Source organism: Dendrobates tinctorius, unplaced genomic scaffold (assembly GCF_039654945.1).
Source record: "Dendrobates tinctorius isolate UK_male_01 unplaced genomic scaffold, ASM3965494v1 ptg000231l, whole genome shotgun sequence".
Lineage (NCBI taxonomy): Eukaryota > Metazoa > Chordata > Amphibia > Anura > Dendrobatidae > Dendrobates > Dendrobates tinctorius.
The window spans coordinates 14847270-14862774 of record NW_027361898.1 but is presented as its reverse complement, the minus strand read 5'-3'; positions in this window follow the sequence as shown (position 1 = coordinate 14862774).

The following is a 15505-nucleotide window of genomic DNA, read 5'->3' as shown; positions in this document are numbered from 1 at the left end:
AGTAGTAAGGATCGCCCTCTTTCGGAATTTTTGACAGTACAACTCTGCAGAATCCTGACCCTGGCTCAATGCCAACAGGGCCTTTTCAGCCTGATCAATAGCATTAGGTTCATCATACAACAGCCCTAAGGCTTGAAAAAATGCGTTCACATTAGCTAGAATAGGATCATCAGGTTTCAAAGAAAACGCCCAATCCTGAGGATCGCCGTGCAGCAAAGAGATGACAATTTTAAACTGCTGCGCGGAGCTCCGTGATGAGTTAGGCTTCAAGGCAAAAAATAATTTACAATTATTCTTAAAGTTCAAAAATTTACACCGATCCCCAAAAAACACATCAGGAGTAGGGATCTTTGGTTCAGCAACATGTGAATGAGCAAGATAGGTGGAAATTCCCTGTACTTCAGCAGCGAGCTGCTCCACACGATCAGACAATTGCTTCATCTCCATTGAGAAGAAAAAAAAATTCCCCCTACGGCCTCAAAGACATAGAGGAAAAAATATACACAAAAACAAAAAAAAAAGAAAAATTCTGACACTTTTCTTTTCTTTTTTTTTTTTTTTTTACAATTCTCTCTTGCTATTGAGTACCCTAGAATCTGCGGTATGGCTGGTGATTCTGCTATGAATGAGTCACCGAAGGAGGAAAAAACAAAAATACAAGCTAAGTCCAGAAAACAGGAGAGGTTGGTAGCTATCGGATTGCAGACCCATGATCCTATTCACACAACTAACAGTAGCCGTGGGGGGTTCCTACGGTGCCCTAGACCCCTCGTTCACAGCCGGAGAACTAAATAAGCCTAAAGAAAGAAAGGGGAAATCTAAACTGCCCAGAGCAGACCCCAAAGCAATAGACAGCCCCCAACATGTATTGTCGGTGAAAAGCAGATGAAAACACAAACACAGACAGAAAGACAGGTTGAGCAAGTGATGGGGCCCAACTAACTAAATAGGAAAGGACAGAAAAGATGCTGGCTGCAATCCGCAAAAATACTGCCAAAATAATGTCCAACACGTCTGATAGAAAAAAGGCCCTGAAGTCACTAGACTTCAAAAACACTATATCAGCACTCAGGTATATTCTGAAGACTGAGCAAAAGATCAACTTGACCAGAGACAAAAATGGAGCTCAGCCTGTACCGACAAGGGCAGGCAGAACACAAACACTAAGTAAACAGACAATATCTCATGGAAAAATAAGAGAGCAAATACTTAGCTTTCAGAAGACAGGTACTGAACTGGTTTGCAAGAGCTCAGAGCAGAAAGGATCACCAGCACCCCTGTAGGGCGTCGGCTGCATTATATCCACTCAGTGATTCCGGGTGTCCAATCAGGCTCCACCTGTTCAGATGACAGGTTTTTCCCAACCCAATCAATTTCACTACCTCTCTTCACCAGCAGAGGGAGTTCATCAGACATCAACGGTGAAGGGGAAAATGAACTCACAACACTTAACATTATGGCTGGTCCATACAATCAGGGCAACTGTTACCACCCACCTTTCGTGTCTCCCCTTTTTTCCTCATAGATTGTAAGCTTGCGAGCAGTGCCCTCATTCTTCTTGGTATCTGTTATGATCTATGTGATTATTGTTATGCTGTAATGTACAATGTCTGTACAAGTCCCCTCTGAAATGTAAAGTGCTGCAGAATATGTCAGCGATATAGAAATAAAATTTATTATTATTATAGTTGTGCTTTGTTGTTTTGCTATCATGTTTTTTCTAGTAGCACTTTTGTTGCCCCATTTTATTGGCAGCATTTTCTACAATTGAACTGTGGAGATCATAGACGCTGATTGGTACAAAACTTTATTGTGCATAGTTTGCGCCCCTTTGGGTGCCCTTTCTTGGTTTTACATATAGGACCCCTTTGTGAAGATAATGGTTACACAAAGACACTTTGCAAAAATGATGTTTTTGAATGGACACTTTTCGAAGAATGATGTCTACCTCAAGGGACACTGCAAGAAATCCCGTCTGGGAGCAATGCTCAGCACTTTGCAAGAATCTTTGAATGTTTTATGATAACGTATTTGATAATGTTATGTCTTATGAAAAGTAAATGTCTTTTATAGCATGTTTGATACAGAAAATTAGAAAAGTTTTGAGATAGAATGTGAGAATTGAATAAAGAATAAAGAAGTGAAAGTGACAGGTGACAGGCCAAGTACAGATGGTCAGTGTCTTGCGTCCAGTAGAAAGAGAGAGAAAGAATAATTGCACTTTGAATTAGGAATTGCACTTAAAGAAAATTTTTGATACTAAGATAGGAAGTTAGCCTGTTTGTAACATTTAAGAAATGTGCCTCCCACATTAGGAAGATTAGATAAGTATTGTTAAACAGCATTTAAAATTTTTGTGTGTTCCTATATTGTACTTTTGTTGTCTTGCAGCCCGTGGACGTGCTGTGTTTAACGGGGGGTATGTGGCGCCCCTGAGGCTTCAGTCGCCACAGAGGCACTGCACCTTCTCCTAAGGTGTGGTGTTATGAATGGGTAGCTAAGGAGGAAATAAAAAACAAACAAGCTAAGTCTCAGAAAACCAAAGAGGTTGGTAACTATGCAGACTGCAGACCCCTGATCCTAACACGCAACTAGCAGCAGTCGTGGAGCGTTCCTACGGTGGTCCTAGATGCCTCATCACAACCGGAGAACTAAATAAGCCTAACTAAATAAGCCTAAAATAGGAAAAGAGGAAAACTAACTGCCCAAGAGCAGACCCCAAAGGAGAGACAGCCCCCCACATGTATTGACGGTTAAACAAGATGAAAACACAAACAAAGGCAGGAAAATAGGCTGAGCAAACGATGGGGCCAAACTAACTAGAAAGGACAGGAAAGGAAAGATACTATCTGCAATCTACCAAAAAACCATACAAAAATGTCCAACACAACTGATAGCAAAATAAACCCTCAAGTCACTAGACTTCTCCCACTATATCAGCACCCTGAAATAGTCTGAGACAGAGCAAAAAGAGGCCAATCCAATAAGGGACAAAAAAGACAATTTGGCAAATAAGTGTGGAAATTCAGCACAGCCCAGCCGGGCTGGCTGACCACACAAAAAACTGAAATGACCAACAAGAGCAAGTGTGAACATTAGCAAAAAACAAACTTATCTTGGGATGACTGGAACAGACCTGAGTCCTAGACCTGAGAAGCAGACTGAATCAACAGCACTAGGATAGGGCGTCGGCTGTCTTATATCCATTCTGATCCTCCAGAGATCCAATCGTCATCTTCCTCACCAGGTGGCAGATCACTACCACTTAAGTCAACCTCTCTACCTCCTGTCACCACCAGAGGGAGAACGGAAGGGGAACTCTCAACTGGTGGAGCAGAAAATGAGCTCATAACAGTACCCCCCCTTGAGGAGGGGTCACCGAACCCTAATCCAAGCCACCAGGCCGATCATGATGGGCCCGGTGAAAAGCACAAACCAATTTATTGGCATGAATATCAGAGGCAGAGACCCAAGAATTATCCTCCTGGCCATAACCCTTCCATTTGATCAAATACTGGAGTCTCCGTCTAACCAAACGAGAATCCAATATTTTCTCTACCTCATATTCCATATTGCCTTTAACCAACACAGGGTTAGGAGGTGCCGCCACATGAACTACTGGCTCAACAAACCTCTTCAACAGTGATTTGTGAAATACGTTATGGATTTTGAACGTAACTGGAAGAGCCAGTCGAAAAGAGACAGGATTAAGAATCTCCAAAATCCTACAAGGTCCAATAAATCTTTGTTTAAATTTTGGAGATGCAACCTTCATAGGAATATTCTTAGACGACAACCAAACCATATCACCCACTTTAAACTGGGGACCAATGGTCCTATGCCGGTTGGAAAAACGCTGGGCCTTTTCCAGAGAGAGTGACAATTTATCCACCACTTGGTCCCATATCTGCTGCATTCTAGCAACCACAGTGTCCACACCTGGGCAGGACGAAGATTCCAATTGCCCTGAAGAGAATCAAGGACGAAACCCAAAATTACAGAAAAAGGGTGACATCAAGGTGGCAGAACTAGCTCTACTGTTCAGCGCAAATTCGGCCAAGGGCAAAAATGAGACCCAATCATCTTGATCAGCAGATATAAAACATCTTATATAAGACACCAGGGTCTGGTTTGTTCTCTCAGTCTGCCCATTGGTCTGGGGAAGAAACGCAGAGGAGAAGGATAACTGAATTCCCAGATTGGAACAAAAGGCTTTCCAAAATCTGGAAACAAACTGGACCCCTCTATCGAACACAATTTTCTCAGGAATCCCGTGTAACCGAACCACCTGTTGTAAAAACAAGGGTACCAACTCAGTGGAAGATGACAACTTTGGGAGTGGTACAAGATGGACCATCTTCGAAAATCTATCACAAATTACCCAGATAACAGTCATTCTCTGAGAGACAGGAAGATCAGAAATAAAATCCATTGAGATATGGGTCCATGGCCTCTTGGGCACCAGCAGGGGCATCAGCAACCCACTAGAAGGAGAACAGGGTTTAGACCGAGAACAAGTCCCACAGGACTGTACAAAATTCCTGACATCACGAGATAAGGCAGGCCACCAAAAAGACTGAATCATCAAATCTCTGGTACCAAAAATACCTGGATGACCAGCCAATGCGGAGCAATGAACTTCAGACATCACTCTCTTTCTCCACTGGTCAGGAACATACAATTTTCCCATAGGGCAACGCTCAGGTTTATCTTCCTGAAATTCCTCCAGGGCGCGTCTCAAATCGGACGAAATGGCAGAAAGAACTACCCCCTCACCTAGGATAGCAGCAGGCTCGGTCACATTAAGAGAATCAGCAAAGAAACTCCTAGAAACGGCGTCTGCCTTAACATTCTTAGTGCCCGGAAGAAAAGAGACCACAAAATTAAAACGCGTGAAAAACAAGGCCCATCTAGCCTGTCTAGTATTCAAGCGTTTGTCTGACTCCAGATAAGTCAGATTCTTGTGATCGGTGAGGACCACAAATTGATGTCTAGCTCCCTCCAACCAATGTCTCCACTCCTCAAATGCCCATTTCATGGCCAACAATTCCCGATTCCCCACATCATAGGTGCGTTCAGATGGGGAGAACTTTCGAGAAAGGAAGGCACAGGGATTCATCTTAGAAGTCACAGTGTCTTTTTGGGACAAAACAGCTCCTGCACCAATCTCAGAAGCGTCTACCTCCACTTGAAATGGAAGCGAGACATCAGGTTGCCGTAAAGCTGGACCTGAAGTAAACCTCCGCTTAAGCTCCTGAAGTGCTGAGACAGCCTCAGGAGACCAATTCAGCACATCAGCTCCCTTCTTGGTCAGATCAGTCAGTGGTTTGACAATACTAGAAAAATTACCTATAAATTTACGATAGAAATTAGCAAAACCCAAAAACTTCAGAAGAGCCTTCAAAGAAGTAGGCTGAACCCAATCATAAATGGCCTGTACCTTGGCCGGGTCCATTTCAATAGTCGATGGAGATAAGATAAATCCCAAAAATGAAATCCTCTGTACACCAAAGAGACATTTCGATCCCTTAACAAACAGGGAATTCTCCCTCAAAATCCGAAACACAGTCCGGACATGTTCCACATGGGAATCCCAATCATTAGAAAAGATCAAAATATCATCCAGATAGATGATCAAAAACTTATCCACAAAGTCTCAGAATATATCGTTCATGAAGTACTGGAAGACAGAAGGGGCATTAGTGAGCACCAAAGGCATCACCAGGTACTCAAAATGTCCTTCCGGAGTATTAAACACCGTCTTCCATTCATCCCCATGCTTAATGCATATAAGATTATACGCCCTCCTGAGGTCAAGCTTAGTAAACCAGCAGGCACTCTTAACTCTGGAGAATAAATCAGACATCAGAGGTAACGGGTACTGATATTTAATCGTCATCTTGTTAAGGGAACGATAATCAATACACGGTCTTAATGAACCATCTTTCTTGGCTACAAAAAAAACCCCAGCACCTAAAGGTGACGAGGATGGTCTAATATGACCCTTCTCCAACAACTCCTTAATATAGGATCGCATAGCATCATGTTCGGGTACTGATAAGTTAAAAAGCCGACCCTTGGGAAATTTACACCCCAGGCATCAACTTAATTGTACAGTCATAACTCCTATGAGGGGGCAAAGACGCAGACTTACTCTCACTAAATACAGCAGAGAAATCAGCCAGATAATCAGGAATATCATGAGACTGAGGAGAGGTGGAGAAAACAGGAGCGTCCCTAAGAACACACTGACAACCCCAACTCACCACAGACACAGATTTCCAATCCAAAACTGGGTTATGAGTTTGCAACCAGGGGAACCCCAGAACAATAGTATCATGCAAATTATGCAGCACCAAAAATTTACAATTTTCTTGGTGGTCTGGGGCAACTCGCATTATCACCTGGGTCCAAAACTGAGGTTTATTCTCTGCCAAAGGAGTGGCATCAATACCCCTCAAAGGAATAGGCGTCTGCAGAGGCGTCATGGACAAACCACAATGCTTAGCAAAGTCCAAATCCATCAGATTCAGAGCTGCTCCTGAATCCACAAAAGCCTTAGTTTAAAATGTGGACAAGGAGCAGATCAGAGTAATTGCCAAAAGGAACATAGGTTGTATACTGCCCACAGCAAATGTGTGTGCAAAACATTTCTCTCGTTTAGGGCAAACAGAAATAGTATGAGAGGCATCTCCACAGAAAAAACACAGCTTATTACGCCTTCTAAACTCCCGACGTTGCGCCCTAGACAAAACCCCATCACATTGCATAGGTTCAGACATTTGTTTAAAAGGTGGTAGCGCCTCTCGTGTAGTTTTACGTTCACGTAAACGACGATCAACTTGAATGGCTAATGCCCTAGAGCCATCCAGACCAGAGGGAACAGGAAATCCCACCATAACATCTTTTACGGTCTCTGATAAACCTTTCCGAAAGAGGGCTGCCAATGCATTATCATTCCATGTAGTAAGGACCGCTCACTTTCGGAATTTTTGACAATATAACTCTGCAGGATCCTGACCCTGGTTTAATGCCAACAGGGTTCTCTCAGCTTGATCAACGGAATTAGGTTCATCATTAGTGTTGAGCATTCCGATACCGCAAGTATCGGGTATCGGCCGATACTTGCTGTATCGGAATTCCGATACCGACTTCCGATATTTTTTCAATATCGGAATTCGGCATCGGAATCGGAAGTTCAAAGTTGATTGACAGACTGACGTCATCATGATGCGCGGTGTGTGCGCATCATGATGCGCCGTCATTTCGGGCCTTCCGGGGGTCTCTGCCGGCCTGCCGGGGGGCTGTGCCGGCCTGCCGGGGGGCTGTGTGGACTGCCCGGGGTCTGTACCGGCCTGCCGGGGGGCTGTGCCGGCCTGCCGGTGGTCTGTGCACCCTGTGGGGGTCTGTACCGGCCTGCCGGGGGGCTGTGCCGGCCTGCCGGTGGTCTGTGCACCCTGTGGGGGTCTGTACCGGCCTGCCGGGGGGCTGTGCCGGCCTGCCGGGGGGCTGTGCACCCTGTGGGGATATGTACCGGCCTGCCGGGGGGCTGTGCCGGCCTGCCGGGGGGCTGTGCCGGCCTGCCGGGGGGCTGTGCTGATGTCCGGGGGTCTGTGCAAGCATCGTCCGATGGGACTACAAGTCCCATCGGGCGATGCCTGCTACCATGACAGTGATTGACACATTAGCCAATGATGGGACAGTAGTAGTCCCATCATCCGGCTAATGTGCTAAATGTTAAAAAAAAAAAAAAAAATACTACATACATACTACATGCATGCTACATACATACTACATATATACTACATACATACTACATACATGCTACATACATACTACATGCATGCTACATGCATGCTACATACATGCTACATACATACTACATGCTACATACATACCACATACATACTACATATATACTACATGCATGCTACATACATACTACATGCTACATACATACCACATACATACTACATACATGCTACATACTACATACATACTACATACATACTACATACATACTACATGCATGCTACATACATACTACATACATACTACATGCATGCTACATACATACTACATGCATGCTACATACATACTACATGCTACATACATACCACATACATACTACATACATGCTACATACATACTACATACATAATACATACATACTACATGCATGCTACATACATACTACATACATACTACATGCATGCTACATACATACTACATGCATGCTACATACATACTACATACTACATACATACTACATACATACTACATACATGCTACATACATACTACATACATACTACATGCATGCTACATACATACTACATACATACTACATACATACTACATGCATGCTACATACATACCACATACATACTACATACATACTACATACATACTACATGCTACATACATACTACATATATACTACATGCATGCTACATACATACTACATGCTACATACATACCACATACATACTACATACATGCTACATACATACTACATATATACTACATGCATGCTACATACATACTACATATATACTACATGCATGCTACATACATACTGCATGCTACATGCATGCTACATACATACTACATACATACTACATGCTACATACATACCACATATATACTACATACATACAATACATTCATACAATACATACATAGACATACAGTACATATAACATAGAGTAACATACTTACCAATACTTGTCACATTGTTCCCCGAAGCCATTGTCTTTTCCGGAATAAATATTAACATAACAAACCACAAAAATACTCACCCACGATCCGAAGCAGTCCACGAGTGTGTCCCACGACGATCTTGGGTAGAGAACTGCAGCATCAGATGATGCTGCCGTTCTCTACGGGCTGCAGGAATCCAATGACGGAAGGTAGGTATCCTTCCGCACTGTATTCCTCCGCCACTTAAAAAAAAAAAAGTCCCTAGTCTCACTTTATGCCATTGCTGCGTGGGAAATTCGTGGACTGCTTCGGATCGTGGGTGAGTATTTTTGTGGTTTGTTATGTTAATATTTATTCCGGAAAAGACAATGGCTTCGGGGAACAATGTGACAAGTATTGGTAAGTATGTTACTCTATGTTATATGTACTGTATGTCTATGTATGTATTGTATGAATGTATTGTATGTATGTAGTATATATGTGGTATGTATGTAGCATGTAGTATGTATGTAGTATGTATGTAGCATGCATGTAGCATGCAGTATGTATGTAGCATGCATGTAGTATGTATGTAGCATGCATGTAGTATGTATGTAGTATGTATGTAGCATGCATGTAGTATGTATGTAGTATGTATGTAGTATGTATGTAGTATGTAGCATGTATGTAGTATGTATGTGGTATGTATGTAGCATGCATGTAGCATGCATGTAGTATGTATGTAGCATGTATGTAGTATGTATGTGGTATGTATGTAGCATGTAGTATGTATGTAGCATGCATGTAGTATGTATGTAGCATGCATGTAGTATGTATGTAGTATGTATGTAGCATGCATGTAGTATGTATGTAGTATGTATGTAGTATGTATGTAGTATGTAGCATGTATGTAGTATGTATGTGGTATGTATGTAGCATGTATGTAGCATGCATGTAGCATGCATGTAGTATGTATGTAGCATGTATGTAGTATGTATGTAGTATATATGTAGTATGTATGTAGCATGTAGTATGTATGTAGCATGCATGTAGTATGTATGTAGTATTTTTTTTTTTTTTTTAACATTTAACACATTAGCCGGATGATGGGACTACTACTGTCCCATCATTGGCTAATGTGTCAATCACTGTCATGGTAGCAGGCATCGCCCGATGGGACTTGTAGTCCCATCGGACGATGCCTGCACAGACCCCCGAAGCCTGCACAGCCCCCCGGCAGGCCGGCACAGCCCCCCGGCAGGCCGGCACAGCCCCCCGGCAGGCCGGCACAGCCCCCGGAGCCTGCACAGCCCCCCGGCAGGCCGGCACAGCCCCCCGGCAGGCCGGCACAGCCCCCCGGAGCCTGCACAGCAACCCGGCAGGCCGGCACAGCCCCCCGGCAGGCCGGCACAGCCCCCCGGAGCCTGCACAGCCCCCCGGCAGGCCGGCACAGCCCCCCGGCAGGCCGGCACAGCCCACCGGAGCCTGCACAGACCACCGGCAGGCCGGCACAGCCCCCCGGCAGGCCGGCACAGACCACCGGAGCCTGCACAGACCCCCTGGCAGGCCGGCACAGCCCCCCGAAAGGCCCGTACAGACCCCAGAGAGGCTGTACAAGGGCAGGAAAGGGTTTTTCTTATTCCGATACCGGAAGTCCCATAGACTTGAATGGGACTTCCGGTATCGGAATCGGCGATACCGATACTTTTTTAAAGATCGGCCGATACCATCCGATACGATACTTTGAAGTATCGGACGGTATCGCTCAACTCTATTCATCATACAACAACCCCAAGGCATGAAAAAATGCATCCACATTAGTCAGAATAGGATTTTCAGGTGTCAGAGAAATCGCCCAATCCTGGGGATCGCCGCGCAGCAAGGAGATGACAATTTTAACCTGATGCGCAGAGCTTCCCAATGAGTTAGGCTTCAAAGCAAGAAATAGTTTACAATTATTCTTAAAATTCAAAAATTTAGACCGATCCCCAGAAAACACATCAGGAGTAGGGATCTTGGGTTCAACAGCATGTGACTGAGTGAGATAGGTGGAAATTCCCTGCACTTCAGCACACACGATCAGACAATTGCTTAATCTCCATTAAGAAAAAAAATCCTCCTACGGCCCCAGAGAAAAAGAGGAAAAAATGCTTATAAAGAAAAAATTTCTGACACTTTTTTTTTCTTTTCTCTTTTTCCTGCTTTTGAGTACCCTAGAATCTGCGGTATGTCTGGTGACTCTATTATGAATGGGTAGCCGAGGAGGAAATAAAAAACAAACAAGCTAAGTCTCAGAAAACCAAAGAGGTTGGTAACTATGCAGACTGCAGATCCCTGATCCTAACACGCAACTAGCAGCAGTCATGAAGCGTTCCTATGGTGGTCCAAGACGCCTCGTCACAACCGGAGAACTAAATAAGCCTAAAGCAGGAAAAGAGGAAAACTAACTGCCCCAGAGCAGACCCCAAAGGAGAGACAGCCCCCCACATGTATTGACGGTTAAACAAGATGAAAACACAAACAAAGGCAGGAAAATAGGCTGAGCAAACGATGGGGCCAAACTAACTAGAAAGGACAGGAAAGGAAAGATACTGTCTGCAATCTGCCAAAAAACCCTACAAAAATTCTGTAACACAACTGATAGCAAAATAAACCCTGAAGTCACTAGACTTCTCCCACTATATCAGCACTCTGAAATATTCTGAGACAGAGCAAAAAGAGGCCAATGCAATAAGGGACAAAAAAGACAATTTGGCAAATAAGTGTGGAAATTCAGCACAGCTCAGCCTGGCTGGCTGACCACACAAAAAACTGAAATGACCAACAAGAGCAAGTGTGAACATTAGCAAAAAACAAACTTATCTTGGGAAGACTGGAACAGAGCTGAGTCCTAGACCTGAGAAGCAGACTGAATCACCAGCGCTAGGATAGGGCGTCGGCTGTCTTATATCCATTCTGATCCTCCAGAGATCCAATCATCATCTTCCTCACCAGGTGGCAGATCACTACCACTTAAGCCAACCTCTCTACCTCCTGTCACCACCAGAGGGAGAACGGAAGGGGAACTCTCAACTGGTGGAGCAGAAAATGAGCTCATAACAGTGTGGTGCCCCACCATCCAGGTAGGGTGGGAACTCTCTTCCACATTCCAACACCTGCACCCCACACACAGGTTAGTTCAGCAGGGACCCATCCATGCTTTATGCTGGAAAGGTCATAGGGTGCCATTTGTGGTCCCTGGCTTTGTAACACGAGAGGTGCTGGGGAGGCGGGTGGAGTTAGATATAAAGGAGAGGGAAAGTGTAGTATTACAGGTCAGACAGAAGGTCAGAGGTGAGGACAGCCACTCAGTGAGGAGTGGAGATCCCTGGAAGAAGGGATGGAGGAAGGAGTGCTGCAGCTGCCCCTGCGAACTGGGCCAGCTGGCACAGGAAGGAAGAGGAGAAAGAGACGTAGACTGGAGACTACAGATTCCATAAGAGAGATAGAACAGATCGGAACGAAGGAGAATAGAAGGACAGTGGGAAGCAGGTTGAGAAAGAGAGGTAACCCTTCCAGTCCAGAGCGCAAAGGCCGGGGCCCAGTCCCCGAGGTTGAATGGATCTTTATGTCCGGCAACAGACACCGGAGGAGTAGTGAGCCTCTAACGCCTTACTCCCATCATAGACTTGGGACACAACAGCAATTGAATAGTGAGCTGTGATGCAGAGAGGAGTCCCCGAAGCAGGCTACAGCTGTCTGTCATACAAGTAGAGACTAGGAACACCTAGAGAGAGGCATTCCAGGGTAACTAAGTACTGGAGTGCTTCGCACCTAAAGGCGCATTGGAGGAGTCGTTCAGGAAGGTACATGTTGGCGGAGTGTCGAGGGGAGATTTCTGGCCTGGAGGTTGGCTGGAGCCCTGACCTGGAGAACACAGTATGGAGGCAGGCATGTGTGTGAACTGCAAACAGTGAGTAAAGCCTTGAAACCGCACACCCTGGTGTCCTCCAGTTATTCCACACCGTTACACCTGAGTACCAGCATCTACACCATTCTGCGCCTCTCCTCACCCATTGCACCTACACTGCCCTGGGACTACATCTCCACCTGTGGGGAGCTACACCATCTTTGCTGCACCATACCATTAGTCCCAGAGGATCTGCCCGCAGCGTCGGCCTAACATCACACTTGCCGAGCACCACAGGTGGTGTCACGAACTATCTAAATAAACTTTTATACTATTAACATCACTGCCATAGATATTGGGTGCCCAGGGCCACGGACCGGGTCACCGCTGCTGTGACACACACATCCCCCTGACACCGGCCCGGTACCGAGTACCCCACCGCCCTGGGAGGGTGACCCATCAGCATCTGATTCATTCAAGTGTGCAGTTAGCACAGTCTAATTGCAGAGCAAGCCTAATCCACATGCCTATGTCCATGTGATGTGAACAGGGTTTAGCACTTATAACAATTAGTGCAGTATCCCTCGGTGAAGTAACTGAGCTTAATACTCTGCGTACCGTTCACACTGTGTGGCATTAACACAGTGTGCTTTAGGTAACACTCGTTGGTTTGTACCATTGAAAGGAGGAAGACCAGGCTGCAGGTGCCTGCATCATGCTGGGTCCGGAACTGCTGAGGCTGCGTCCCATGTTTCCGGGGGGAAAGAATAAGGGACAGGACAGGCCCCATGATCCAGGAAGAGGGAGCATGGCTAAGCCAGGCAGTGAAGAGAAAGCGCGAGAAGAAAGGGTCAGTTCCCCGCCTGCAGTGAGAGCGGAGTCAGGTGTGTGGCGCGCTCCACAGTGAGAAAATCAGTGCGGAGCCGTGCTCCAGCAGAACTTCAGCGGGCACTCCAGTGAGACAGTGTGTGTGCAGAGTGCCGTGTGCCCGGCTGTGCAGAGTGCGGTGCTCACGTGGAGGAGCGGGGGCTGGGTGCAGGATCCTGAGGTGTCTTCCCAAAGATTGATAGACACACAGCAGCATCCGTGTTGGTCAGAGTACTCTGAGCGAGAGTTGGTTGGGAAAAGCTCCCGGCCGCAGAGCACAGATCTGAGACTTACTGCGTGAGAGATTTACTGGTATCAGTGGATGCACAGAGCATCGCAAACCAAACAGCCGTGCAGACCAGCCATTCAGGTGACGGCAGCTGCTTAGCGAGAGATACGTACGCTCTGTGACTGTGAGTTTCAGTGCACGTGCTGCAAAGAGAATGCTGAGTACTGGACAGACATTTTCAGCCTACCTTGCCAGCTGACACTTGCCAGTCCACGTTGGACATTGTTAGTGCTGCGACCATGTTTGCTTTGGCCTTACCAACTTATGGAATTGGGGGCTCAGAGGAAGGGGCAGGAGACTGACTGCTGCCGCCAGAAGACGGACCGTTGTTTGCAGGACCCCACTGGAAAAGCACCGTGTCAGCCGTTGTTGGCGCCACTACCTTCAAACCTTCAGTCGTGGACTGAGAAGCATCTGACATGATAAGTGATTTAAGCTTACTGCTCACTAACTTTGCCTATTGCTTGCCATTGAACTGTTTAACCCTCATTTAACCATTCATCTCCCTGCAAGGAGTTAACCTGCTGTTAAATTAAAACTGTTAAATTTGTTAACTCTTGCTTTGCCTTCTGTCACTGTATCCCACAACCTACTTACACTGTCATTATTCTCACTAGCAGCAGGGTACATCTCTGCACGGTGGACCCTGGGTTGCGACTGCACGTCATCTTTTATTCTATTTAGTGCAATCTGCCAACCCTAACAGAAAGTAACCCTGGGAGGCTAATCATCTCTGGTATTGGGACATTAACTGAGAATATCTTATTCTTTGTGTAGATGATTCTGAAACCCTTGGTGAGGTGCACATTCAGCTATATCCATGACACTATGGATATTTTCTGCAAATTGTCAGCCCTGGGCCTTCTTCCAGATGAAACATTGTTGGCCCCATGGTTGTAGAGTCTCTGTACCCCAAAATTCCTCATAAGGATTTCTGCATGCAAATATTTCCTTAAAAAAAACAATATGGCCACAGAAACAGCTCTGCAATTTATCAGATTTGTGCTCTACCATAACTATTTTACTAATTTTCCTTTGGGAACAATTTATACCAACAGTGTATGAGCAGTGCCATTGGAAGCAAATTGTAACCACAAGTGGCTAACCTATCTATGGCTAAACTAGAGGAGGCGTTTTGTCAGCTTTTTCTTTTAAACCTCTAGTATACTTCTGTTACATTGATGATCTGCTAATAATCTAGACAGGCTCTAAAGATGATCTACTTACCTTCTACCATAAATTCAACAAGATCCACCCAACCATCAAGCTCACCCTCAATTTCTCAAATTCCCAAAAATATTTTCTGGAGACAACCATATACATCAATGACAACACCATGCAAACATCAATTTACCATAAACCCAAAGGATGTCTGGCATATCTTACATGGAACAGATTTCATTTAAGACACACCAAAAATCCATCATCTATAGTCAAGCTCTGAGATACATATGTTCAGACAGTAAGAATAGAAAACTACACCGACTATCACTGAGGTATATATTCCTACAACAAGAATATCATCCACTGGTAGTAGATGAACAGATCCACAAAGTGACAAGGATCCCAATAAGTAGCCTCTTGGATTCCAAACAGAGGGAGGATATCAACAGGATGGCCATTGTGGTCTCATACAACTCCCACATGAGCATCCTAGGGAAGATTGGTGCTGATTTTTAACCCCTATTCCAGAGAAATCAGCCTGAAAGAAATATTTACGAAACTACCACTTCTCTGCTACAAACAGCCCCCTAACTTAAGGAATCTCCTTGTCACAAT